Here is a 13,787-nt window from a genome sequence, read left to right as displayed (position 1 = left end):
TCTCCAAACCTCTAGTTCTTATGGGGGTCTTCCTATTAAGCGATGATTAGTGCCTACTAAACGTGGTCCAAGGTGGGATAACCGGTGACTGGGTCATAGGTGGCCAAGGCTCGGTGCACGTGGGGAGTGAAGGCTAGCCTGTCTGGTCTGATCCCACAGAAGAGCTACTGCAGCACAAATTGCTGATAAAGTTAATGCTGGCTGTGATACTCGGTGTGTTCTGACACCTTTCCATCTCCGCTTGCTGCGTAGCCCTGTCAGAGGGCTGAATGCTTCTACCATGGGCACAGAACTGGACCATGGTGTACTGGAAGAAGGTGGCCTGATCTGATGATTTGCGAAAAACAAGACTGAGCCATGGAGGCCCCACCTCAAAACTTACAGGACTTAAAGGATTTGCTGCTGTAACGTCTTGGGGCCAGGTACCACAGGACACCTTCATAGATCTTTTGGAGTCCATGCCTCGATTGGTCAGCGCTGTTTTATATGCAATATTAGGCAGGTGGTTTTAATGTTATGGCTGATTGGTGTGTGTATATCACATCGCATTGTAGGGTTCCATGAGGTCTGAGTTTGAGAACCACAGCATTTTTGAACAGTGGTCAGAAAGGTAAATTAAATTACTCCCCGTGAACTGCTGTATAAATCATGTGATTGGGGTCAGCTTGTTGTCAGTAGCCTCTGAGGAAAGAGTAGGTATTTCCACTGCTTACTGAACACCTGGTTTTATTATTGCCTATGGACAAAAAACATTTTTTTTTTTTTTAAATTTCCTATTTTTTGTTATTTTAATTTTCCTGTGTTTTTTTTTTTTTTTTAAATTTCCTATTTTTTGTTATTTTAATTTTCCTGTATTTTTTTTTTTTTTTTTTTTAAACCACACATGAACCCCCATAGGAGTGACTGTTCAATACTACAGGGTCTACCAGGGGTACCTACACTTTCTCAAATCGAGAATTTCTGTTGAGAAAATCAGCCAAAATGATTTCAATTTAAAAAAATAAAATAAAAATGGTGTGCTGTCGTCCTTAGGGCGATGTGATGGTGGACAGGGTTACATGTCGGCATAGCCGTCCATGCAGGTTGTAACTGTCAGGAATCTACATTAAGCGGAAGGAGGGGATGAATGAAAAGCATATAGAGGGGGAGAGAAGCCATGGTGCAAGGGAACAGTCGGCCTGATTCAGACCCGCTCGCGAGCGCTATGCGCTCACAAGCGGGTCGATGGTGGCCCAGTGCGCATGTGCACGACGAAGCCGCCTCCGCCGTGCGCGAGACCCGGATAGCGACGGTTTGCCCGTCGCTCCGGGTCTCGCACCAAAGGGGGCGTGCTGTCGATATTGAGTGACAGCACGTCCCCTTTGGTGGGCGGGCCGGGGGAGTGGCTGCCCAGACGGAGGCGTTCCCATGTGAACGCCTCCGTTTGGGGGCGGCCCCACCGACATCACGAGTGATGTCAGTGGGTGGACCACAAGGGTCTCGTCGCAAGCCCGATGGTCACCCACAGCTATGCGAGCGGCCAGGAGGCCGCTCTAAAAATACAATAGGCGGACACTGATTCAGAGCGAGCGCTCTGTCAGAGCATCCGGCTCTGAATCAGGCCCAGTGTGCTGTAGGGGCAGATGATATGAGAGATGCACAGTAAGGGAAGGACAAAGCATAATACAAAAATGGTGAGAGAAACACAGGGGGGGACAGAGATGGGACAAACACTGATGTGTGGAGAGACAGCAGCAGGCAGCTCCTGGCACAGCCTCCAAAGATGCTAGCCCATTTAATTTGGCCCTGGACCACCAACTTGTGGCACCACTCCTGTGCCCAGTGCCAACTATGCTTTATGGTGCATACACACGGTCAGATTTTTCCTTCAGATATGAACGGTAACAATTTAAAAATCGTTCAGTCGTTCATATCTGAAGGAAAATCTGAAATATCTGACATGCCTGAACGATGGATGATCTACAATGCTCGTTCCCGTTTGTCAGATAACGATATCTGACATCTGATGGGTTTGCAGTCAGACTTGGACGATTCCATTCATTTTAATGCAGTCAAAAATCGTTCAATCGTTCAAATCGTTCAATCGTTCATCTGACAAGTCTCACAAATCTGACCGTGTGTATGCTCCATTACAGTACATGACTGGAGACCTATTTGTCTAACAGATCTAATGCACAAACCGCTGTAACGGCTGCCTACTGCTACCCAATGAGGAAAAATCCTCACATTTCTCCCTGTGTTTTGGCTGCTCCTGCTCTGCTGTGGCTTCACGTAATCTGCCCAGCAGAGGGCGCCAGTTACAGTATTTATTTGTGCACACATATTACGCTGCACTTTACAAGGATTATAAAATCATTAATATCAGTCAGTGCCTCAGTGGAGCTTACAATCTATATTCCCTACCATATGTACAGACTAAGCTTATGTTTTGTCTGAAGCCAATTAACCTACACGTACATATTTCGAGTGTGGGAGGAACCCATGCAAAAATGGGGAGAACATACAAACTGCACATGGGGCCCTGGTTAGAATGGAACTCATAGCTGTGAAGTAGCTGGAGCACATATGATTTTATCAAAATAACAGAGGTACTAATTAAGATGCCGGTGATCAAGTATGGCTATCCTTAAAACCTGGACTGTTAGTGTGCCTTGAGGACTGTGATTGGGAACTCCTGTTCTAGAAGGGGGCTAGATAAATGATAAGTAGAATCTGGGTGCTATGGGAAACACCTCCACTTCTAAAAACCCACATTTTAGTAAATATACCCCCTAGAGCGTACAATCAGTAACAGCAGGTAATGCCAGTCTGCTGCAATGGAATTGGTATGAAATATCGCCGGTTCGATTCCCGTCAGCGGCAGGCTGACAGGAGCAGAGTGCGACGCAGCGGAAGCCCGACAGCGCTGGAAATCCTGATCGTGGATAGGTAAGTATTTACTAACCTAACCCTCCTTAGGGGTGCCTAACCCTAACTTCCCCCCCAAGTGCCTAACCCTAATCCCCCCTCTAAGTGCCTAACCCTAACCATCCCCTTCCCCGCTGCCTAAACCTAAGTCCCCCGGGGGGGGTGCCTAACCCTAAGTCCCCTCCGGGAGCCCTAAACCTAACCCCCCCCGCGGCTGTCCGCTCGCGGCGCCCGGCATCCCTACGCCCGGCATTTCACCCTTGCCGGGAAATGGCAGTCGGGAAGCTGGCTGCCGGTATTTAGGCAGTCGGCTTCCCGATTGCCTCCCGCTGCAACTAAAGCCAGCAGAATAGTATAGTTGTTGCTTCTTGTAATACACAACAGTCCCCTTTATGTGCATTTCAGCTTTGGGTGCCAGAGCACAGAACAGATGCCGCGGAGATGATAAATAGGGGAGAAAGTATCAGCTAAAGGAATAAGGGGGAATAGATGATCCCCATTATAAGTAAATACTTTCTATGTCACACTTACTAACAAATCAGAAGATAAAGGGGTAATATGATCTCTGTGTATACTTATATTAATGGCCCGTGCAAAAATCCTGCAGCAACCGGTTCCGTTTAAGGTGATGGAGAGAGGATTAATCTCTGGCTACACAATGGGTTTGTTACTGTATGAGTCAGTGTAAATGGGGAATGCTCTCCCACAAGAAGTGTTATTGCCAGACGGAATTGGTATGAAATACGCCGGCGGTTCGATTCCCGGCAGCGGCAGCCCAACATCAGCAGAGATCCCGGCAGCGGAAGCCCAACAGCGCTGGAAATCCCGATCGTGGATAGGTGAGTATCTACTAACCTAACCCTCCTTAGGGGTGCCTAACCCTAACCTCCCCCCCAAGTGCCTAACCCTAATCCCCCCTCTAAGTGCCTAACCCTAACCACCCCCTTCCCCGCTGCCTAAACCTAAGTCCCCCGGGGGGTGCCTAACCCTTCCTCCCCCTAGCCTAACCCTCCCGCGGGTGTGCCTAACCCTAAGTCCCCCCCGGGAGCCCTAAACCTAACCTTATTCCCCGCGGCTGTCCGCTCATGGCGCCTGGCATCACTACGATCGGGATGCCGGGCGCCGGTCTCCCGGCGTCGGGGAAATGCCGGGCATCTACATCTAGACGCCCGGCATTTCACCCTTGCCGGGATATGACAGTCGGGAAGCCGGCTGCCGGTATTTAGGCAGTCGGCTTCCCGATTGCATACCTTGCCGGACACTGGTAAATATAAGACAGGATTGAACACTCTACTCCTTAGCACAGTATATACAGGGCTGCTAGGGAATTGATTGACAGGCAGTGTGGGGTCAGATTTTGAACTTGATTGGCATATGTCATTATTTTCTACTTCAGGGTCCATAGGGTATCCACAGGATACCTTAGGGTATAGGCGATGGCGGCAGACATCCAGGCACCACAGAGTTAAATTTTCAGCCTCCCAGGATGCACTGGGGTCCCTCTCCTATACCCCGCCCCCGAGCCTCAGGCCACTCAGTTTTCGTAGGTGCCTGGCCGGACCAGTCGCACCGTACAGAGGGGGGTCTTTTTAAGGCCCCTGAATATTTCTTCGCAGCTGTGGCTGCACAACTAGAGTGCTCCAGCATAGGACCGTCAGTATTGACGTCCATGCTGTCACTCCTACACCCCGGCGGTACCAGAACGCCGGTACCGATCCGGGGATGCTGGTAGGTAGCTGGGGTCACAGCTAGCGGTGATCCCCGGCTACCTGGACTGTGGCCGGATGCACGGGGAACAAGGTAAGCGGCGGGGTCCCGCGGTGGGCACCCGCCGGTAACACAGTCCTGTTTGGTCCCCAGGCAGGGGGCTCCCTGGGGACCGGCTGAGCGTGGGGCCAGGTACTGATCCTGCGCCTTCCACCAGACCACCAGGGACAGCGGGCCGCAGCATGTGCGGTACAGCGCGGCGTCCCAGGGGTTGATAGCACGCCAGGGGAGAACGCCTTCCCTGTCTCACAGCCAGCGTCTCCCCCGCTGCATAGTGCCATTCCACAGTGGTCTGAGCGGGCTGTGTCAGCGCTCCTCCCCCGGACCCTGCCTTCTCTCTGCTCCTCGGTGGCCATTTTCTCACTACATGTGCTGGGGATGGCAAACGCTGCTGGAAGCTGATACAGATGCCATTGCGGTCCGGGTCCCCCGCATACCTCTCCTTCAATTAAGGTCAGTGTATGCAGCACTGTTTCCTACCAGGCTCTGGTCTATGTAGTTGATCGCAGTGCCTGTAATGCAGGATGTTATCTGTGCATTGTATGTGACTTAAATGCTAGCGCTGTTTGCCTGTACTTTCATTTCTGACTGTCAGCCTTTTCCTATCCCTGTTCTTCTGCTACAGCCCTTGCAGTGCGGTGTCGCAGGGTGTTTATTACCTCACAGTAAACGTGGTTTTTCTGTGTGGGAGGTCACATACGCTCCGTTCACACTCCTCATGTCGGAAAGTGAACGAGGATATCCTCCTCCAGCTATAATGTACTGATATCATGTGCAGTTAGCGGAGGGATATGTAGACGCTGAGGGTTTATGGAGGGCATGTTGTATTATATATCACGCCCCATTTCTGTCACTGTGCCTGCACAAAAAAGGGGACCTCGGCTGGCTAAAATGCTTACAGCCTTTGTGGGCAACGCCCCCTGCGTTTCCCCAAGGGGTTATCGCAGCCTGTGGTAATCTCACATGCAGGGGTCCCTGGACAGTTGATGGTACCCCAGTGTATCCTGTTTTTCGCCCCCCCCAGGTCTCGCAGGAGCCTGTGTGGGTGAATTTATTGTCCAAATGGTATAGCACCTGATGGACGTTTTACAGGGGGAGTCACCATTTTGGCCTTCTAAACGGCCTTTCGGGTCTCAGATGGGTAAAGACATGACGTCTGATGATGGTGACATTATTGACTTTTTCAGACACGAGCCCCTTAGTGCAAAGGAGGCGTAGTCTGGGTCTAAAGTCTATATACCTGGCCTTCTACGGGCAGTCCGTGCGGCTTTGGTTATTACATATCCCCCGTGGCTAAATCCGAATATGCCTTCTTTAAGGATAAGGGTGTTGCCACTGTAATTCCTCTATTTGGTCAGGTGGATCATTTAGAGGAGGCGTGGAATATCCGGGTAAGCGGTTCCAGCCTCAAAAACGGTTGACCTTTTGCACACCCCTTTTGCGGATAATTAAATTTCCGAATGGGAGTTACCTTTACGGGTAGATTCTCATGTTACACGCCTAGTGAGGAGTGCTACGTTGCCCATGCCCTCCAGGTCCTCTTTGAAGGAGGTTCCAGATTGCAAGGTGCAAATATATCTAAAATCCAATATTCCCTTGCTGGAGGGGCTTCCAGGCCGGCTATGGCCGTGTGCTGGGGGGCCAGAGCCATGGAACACCGAGTAGGTAACTGGATCTCTGCACACTGACTCTCCAGCAGAGCAGGTGGATAGTGGCAAATTCTCAGAGACTTTGCCACGTTCATAATGAGACGGTCTTACATATAGCCTACTCCTTTCCAGAATCTCCTCGGCAGCAGTAGCGGCTTGCCGCTCCCTGTGGTTGCGCTCTTGGAAAGCGGACGCAGATTCCATTTGGAATGCTTTGCCTTTTACGGGACAAGTCCTGTTTGGCCCTCGTCTGGACGCAATTGTGGCCCTGCAGGCAGCAGCTACGTCTGCGTGTCTGCCATCGGCTACAGTCCCATCAGGGTCTGGGACTTTGTCTTTTCGGCCCTGTGAGGCCAGGGTAAGTCTAAAATACAGCTTTCCAAGACAGTCAGTAGCCAGGAAATCTGCTCAGCCATAAGAACAGGCTTGGAGTACAAGACGTCCTACTCCCAAGTTGGACTATAAGCCTTCAGCCTCACGGGACGGGCCTCCTCTCGGGAGCCCCCAGAGTTGGAGGCCGGCTTCTCCAGTTCGCCCAGTGCTGGTGTCTGACCACCACGGACACTGGGGTAAGAGAAGTATTTTCTTGAAGGTATGTCCTTTCCTCCCGGTAAAAGCCTCCCAGAAGGTTTTTCGTTACAGGTCTTCTGTCAATTCAGGACAAGGCCCTGTAATTTTTGAGGGTGTTACACTCTATGCTCCAGGCAGGAGTTATAGTACCTATTCCGTTGCCCCAAAGGGGAACGAGGTATTACTCCATCCTCTTTCTGGTACAGACACCCAATTGGTCTTACCAGGACATTCTCAACCTCAAATCCTTCAACAAATTCTTAAGGGTTCCTCGGTTCGGGAGAGGGACCCTGCATTCCATCATTCAATGGAGCCTGGGAATTTTGTGGTGTCGTTGGATATATTCAGGGTGACTACCTGAATAGCCCTCTTTTCTTAGCACACCAGTGTTTTCCTCAGGTTTGCAGTGGTCGATAAGCATTTCCAGTTTCTGGCATTGCCCCTTGGTCTGGCCTCCGCGCCTCACGGTTTACCAGGGTCATGGTAGTTATGGCAGCCCACCTGCGGATGCAGGGGGTCCGCTTGTTACCCTATCTGAGTGACCTCCTGTTGTTACCACGGTCTCCAGAGATACTTCAGTGCCATATGCAACGGACAATATCTGTGTTGCTACGTTAGGGCTGACTGATAAACTGGAAATGGTCCTCTCTGATTCTTCACAGAGGATGCTCCATATCCCAACATCTGAGGATCTTTGTGATTGAGGAAAAGATCTCTGCATTACAGGCAAAGGTACGCAGTTGCCTGCAGAGTCGCCGAGTGTCTATTCACTTGGCAATGTGGTTCCTGGGTTCCAGGATGTCGCTGTTCGACATGGTGGAGAGTACCCAGCTTCACTCTAAAGAACTTGATCCTCTCCGGATGGGATGGGTTGCCCCATAGGATAAAGTCAATAGGCCTTCCCCGGAGGTTTGTCTCTCTCTGGCCTGGTGGCTGCAGAAAGCTCGCCTAAACAAGGGGCACCCCCTTTGGGATTGCGGACAGGGTCCTTCTGACGACGGACGCCAGTATCCGTGGCTGGGAAGCATGACGGGTCCACACTTGTTCCAGGGCAGGTGGACACCAGTAGTTTTTGCACTTCCCATAAACATCTGAGAACTCTGAGCAGTATTCAGGGTTCTCCAGCATGCAGGACAGGTCCTCCACGGAAATACCGTGCAGGTACAGTCTGACAATGCCATCATGATGGCTTATGTAAACCACCTAGGAGGTTCCCGAAGTCAGGCGACACTAACAGTGGTGTCCCGAATTCTGGCTTGGGTGGAAGGCTATATCCCTGCCGTCATCGGCAGTGTTCATTCAGGAATCCTCAGATGGAAAGCAGGCTTTCTCAGCCGTCAAGACGTGCATTCAGGGAAATGTCCTCTTTATCAGGAGGTGTTCAATCTTCTGGTGAACAAGTGGAGCCTTTCAGAGATGAGACTCTTCTGATAGACGTAGGTAGGTCCAGTGGACCTTCCAAGTTGTGTACCTCGTCCCTCCGTTATCCCTTCTTCCTCCAGTAATAGCAAGAAGGAGGCACGCTCCTGCTGATAGCTCCAGCGTAGGCCAGATGGCACTATTACTCAGATCTTCGGAGCCTCTCAGTTAACACTCCGAAGCTGTTGCCTCTACGCCCGGACCTGTTGTCTCAGGATCCTGGCTGATACCCAGACCTGGGTTGTCTGTGGTGGAGACTGCCCTCTTAAGGTCTAGGAGTTTTTTCCAGCTCTATAGTTAACAGGGGCTGTGTCCATGCTAAGAGCTCGGAAGTTTTTATCTGCAAGAATTTACCATTAGGTATGGTATACTTTCTTTCAGGTGTCGCCCTAGAGGCTAGGCTCCTCGGGTATTCCGGATATCCAGAGGTTGGCTTTCCTACAGGTGGGCTTAGATAACGGTCTTCGCCTTGAAACCTGTTTCTGCCCTGTTAGTATGGTTTCAGTGTAGGATTGCTACTCTTCCTGATGTCCGCACCTTTGTGCAGGGTGTACGTTATATTCAGCATCCCTTTGTTCCACCTGTGGCTCCTTGGGATTTGGCTGTGGTCCTTAGAGCTCTCTGAGGACCGCCATTTGATCCACTGGGCTCAGTGGATTTCAAATGGCTTACGGCTAGGACTGTATTCCTTCTGGCTCTTAATTTGGCCAGTAGGATCTCAGAATGGGAGGCTCTGTCATGTAGACCTCCCTTTTTCTCATCTTTCCTAGGAACAGGGCAGTGCTTGCCTTTACTTCCCCAGTCCTGTCTGCTGGTGAGGCCTATTTGGCTGTGGTACGGGCACTAAGAATTTAAGTTGACCGTACCAGTCCATTTAGGAAATCAGACTCTCGGTTTTGTCCTTTCTGGTTTCCATAAAAAGGGTTGGCCTGCCACTACGCTAACTTTGGCAGGATGGATTCACAGGTCTTCCTGTTCCATCCTCTATTAAAGCTCTTCCACTAGGTCTGTGGGTCCTTCGTGGACAGCTCGACGTGGCGCTTCAGCGGTGATTGGCAGCCACGTGGTCATCTGTCCATATTTTTGGTAAGGTATTATGCTTTTGATACCTTCGCCTCTCAGGATGCTTCCTTTCGGCGGCGGATTCTCCTTACAGCACAGGAGCGTCCCCACCCTTAAAGGATACTGCTTTGGGACATCCCCAAGGTATCCTGTGGATACCCTATGGACCCTGAAGTAGAAAATATGAGATATGGTAAGAACTTACCCTTGTTATCTCTCCTATATCGGGGTATAGGAGAGGGACCCCTGTGCATCCTGGGAGGCTGAAAATTTAACTCTGTGGTGCCTGGATGTCTGCCGCCATCGCCTATACCCTAAGGTATCCTGTGGAACCCTATGGACTTTGTAGAAATAGAGATAACAAGGGTAAGTTCTTACCATATCTCATATTTTTTTTAACCCAAGCAAAGAAAAGACGTGCCAGAAAGTTTGTTAGTACAGATCTATTCACTTCCATTCTTGTGTGTTTAAAAGGCTTTGGGCGGAATCTGAAATGGTAGAAAGTACATAGACAGAGAGTCGAGAGGTCGACACCAGATGGTCAACAGGAATAGATCGACAGGGACACAATGTCGACTGTTTAATGGTCGGCAGTGTCAGAAGGTCGACATGCAAATAGTCGACACATAAAAGGTCAGCACAAGGTTTTCGTGATTATTAGGGTTAGGCACTTGGTAGAGGGTTCGGCACTAGCGGGAGGTTTAGGGTTAAAATTAAAAGAAAAAAGTGTTGCCCTTTTCTGTGTCAAGTTTCACCATGTCAACCATTTGACCATATTGACCTAAGTCTATATCAACCTTTTAACCCTGTCCAGGGCTGCCAAGAGAAATCCTGCGCCCCGGTACAGCCACTTCCCGGGGCCCCCTCTGATATATATATATATACATATATATCAGGATTTTGACATTGCTCTAGGGTATTTATGGCTTCTTCCTTCTGTCCAGTTGTATTGTATGATGTGTGCTGCTGTAGGATCCCAAGCCCCCTTTCCTGTGTGTGCCGGGACACACGTACACAGGAGTATGCAGCTGAATTTGGGGGGGCTTGCTCTTTGGTCACCTTTTTTCTAGGTCCACAGTCTCTGGCTGCTGTTTTGTAGTGGCTGTACTGTGAGCCGAGGTTCCGGCAGCCATACGTAGCTCATTAGACAGTACAGGATTTTATTGCCCGCAGTGCTCTATTGTCTAGCGTACATCTCAGCTGTCATCAGTGAGTGAATCACCCAGGACCCTATTATTTTGTATTTATATACATGCTATATATATATATATATATATAATATATATATATATATATATATATATATATATATATAGTCAAAGTGTGTCCACACTCACATCATATGATTAAAGCTTGGTGGGGTGACCACCCATAAAAAGCACCCAGGTCCTTTATACAGACACGAAAAAAGGGGTGCACTCACCAGTCTTCAAAAAAATGTTCTTTATATACGAGCGTGCAGGATGATGGTCGCGATTGTCTTGACCATCGCGACCATCGAAACCTGCAAGCAAAAGCCTGCGGTTGAGTTTTTCAACCGCAAGGCCAGGAGTGATTTTGGCTCTATCAGAGCCAAAATCACTCCCACTGACATCACTGGGGCCGGCTTCAGACGGTAGGCGTTCCCTCGTGAACGCCTCCGTCTGGCAGGCACACCCCCGGCACGCCCACCAAAGGGGACGTGCTGTCAATCAACATCGACAGCACGCCCCCTTTGATGAGACACTCCGAGCGAAGGAAAGTCCTTCGCTCGTCGGGTCTCGTGCATGCGCACGACGGAGCTCCCTCCGTCGTGCGCATGCGCAGTGGGGACCATCGACCCACTTGCGAGCGGACAGCTGCTCGCGAGTGGGTCTGAACGAGGGCCATAGTGTGGTCCTGACGAAAGTGACACGCATTAAGGGCACTGAAACGTTGCCACACTATAGGCTGTCATAAGTGTTGTTTATTTACTTGCCTGGAGTGCTGCACGATATGGATCTTGTATGTATATTCTGTGCGGGCACCCTGTGATGAAGGTATTTAACAGGGAGAGCTGGACCACCTTGGAGATATATATATATATATATATAAACAAAACAGTGGTGTTCTGCGGGTGGCCCGGGCTCCCTGCCATGCCCGGGTAATCTGTACCCGCTCCCCCCCCCCCCCTCTCGGCGCCCCTGACCCTGTCAACCTATTTACTGTCTACTTTCTGGCATCTGTCTATTGACTGTGTATCTAGATACCGTCTATCCACAACCAATTACACTCCTACAATAACACTTCTGAATGACATCTCCAGAGCTGCATTAGAGGGGAATGATACGGTTTAGGCTATGGGCCTGATCAGAGATGTACTTTCATCCGAGGATGAATGCACATCTCCGGTGTTTGGGGCTCTGCATCTGCGCAGGACCTGATCTGGACATTCACAGAATGGGTCCTGCGAACTCGCTCGCAGACCCCCCAAACTGTAGCATGATAGACATGCTGCGGGGTTTGGGGAGGGTGGAACAGGGGCGTGCCTGGTTGCCGTTCCCGGAAACATAGGCGTGTTGCAGGGACGAGACGAGGGTCTGAATTGGCGGACGCAGATTCCTGGCCTCTTGTATGACCAGACACTGGCCAGGCTGCGGTAAGCTTCAGCTCTGGCAGCCTGACTGAAGGAACAACCATTGCGACCATAGGTTGCGATGGTGATTCCAGCCTGCGACAGCGGTCGCCGTGCTGGGATCGCAAATACAGCAAGAAGGTGTCGAACACCTTCTGCATTTGCACCTGAGATGGACGGATTTGCACCATGGCTTGTGTGCGGCTCTGCAAATCCATCCATCTCTGAATCAGGCCCTTATGTACGTTGGGTCACATACCATTTTACCTCTGGTGCAGCAGCTGGTGCGCAGTGCTTTGAACACCGCAAGAACGGCTCTTACTATACAGATCACTGGTCTCTGGAAAATGCAACCTCCTAAGCTGCTAGCAGCAGGACTGACCTGAGATGCAACATGTACTGATGATAGGGTTTGTCTACATAATTATTCTTACTGCCCAGGACACTATTCTCTCTGCTGCAGATGAAGGCTCCTGTTTAATGAGTGGGTTACCTAGCCTAGCTCCTGTGGAGCCACCTAATATACATGAATTGCAATGTGCAGCTAGCATCTCGGAGATAGGGAGTGTGTTACAGATTTAGGAGCAAGTTTTGTACCACACATTTTATAGATACAGAGCTTATTATGTTCCAATTTGACATATCTAAATATTAGGAGGTGAGCCCCACTTGCTTGTCTCTCTATATAACTAGTAGCTCACCTCATTCCTCTCCACCCACTCACTTCTTGACCATGGCCCTCATTCAGAGCCGTACGCTCTGAATGAGGGCCGCCCTCCATAAAAATGGAGCGTCCTCCTGGACGCTCGTATAGCTGTGGGTCACCACCCACAGCCTATACGAGCGTGCAGTTTGATGGCCGCGATGGTCGTGACCATCGCGACCATCGAAACTGCGAGCCGGAGCCTGCGGTTGAGGTTTTCAACCGCAAGCCCCGGAGTGATTTTGGCTCTATCAGATCCAAAATCACTCCCACTGACATCACTAGTGATGTCAGTGGGCCGGCTTCTGACGGGAGGCGTTCCCGTGGGAACGCCCCCGTCAGGGAGGCACGCCCCCGGCACGCCCACCAAAGGGGGCGTGCTGTCAATCAACATCGACAGCACGCCCCCTTTGATCAGACACAACGAGCGAAGGAAAGTCCTTCGCTCGTCGCGTCTGGCGCATGCGCACGACGGAGCTCCCGCCGTCGTGCGCATGCGCAGAGCACAACATCGACCCACTTGCGAGCGGACAGCCGCTTGTGAGTGGGTTTGAATCAGGCCCCATGTTCGATCTGCTTTCCACCCACTCCACATTTACCTTTCCCTTCTCACGGCCAAATCCCAAATCTCTCCTCATTCCCCTGGATCTGTCTGCTGCCTTCGACATTGTTGACCACCCTCACTCCTCCAGGCTCTCCACCGGACTCAGCGACTATGGCCCGTATTCAATTAGTTTCGCACCCGCGAAACTTTTCCACCTGTATGGACTTTTCGCCTACATCCCGTGTGCTATTTGCCATATTCAATTACATAGGACGCGAAAATGCGTCCCGGCGAAACTCAAACAGGTGGAAAGTGCTGTCAGAGATGGGGAAATCAACCTAACACCCCGCAAAAGATGCACTAACATTGGGGATCAGAATAGATGTCCCTGATTAGCCCCCTGGAGCTATTTGGGGTACTTAAGTGCTTTCAATTGCCTCTATATAAGGTATTTGCACATGGTGAAGAATAGCATTAAGCAGTTTTTTTTTTTTTTTTAGAAAATCAGTATCCCTGTCAAATTTGGGGTACTTGAAAATGGGTGCAAGCATGGTTTAAAATTGCTAAAGTGAA

Source organism: Taudactylus pleione, unplaced genomic scaffold (assembly GCF_031769625.1).
Source record: "Taudactylus pleione unplaced genomic scaffold, aTauple2 ptg000393l, whole genome shotgun sequence".
In the NCBI taxonomy this organism is placed as follows: domain Eukaryota; kingdom Metazoa; phylum Chordata; class Amphibia; order Anura; family Myobatrachidae; genus Taudactylus; species Taudactylus pleione.
The sequence above is the reverse complement of the archived record's forward strand: the minus strand, read 5'-3'. Positions refer to the sequence as shown.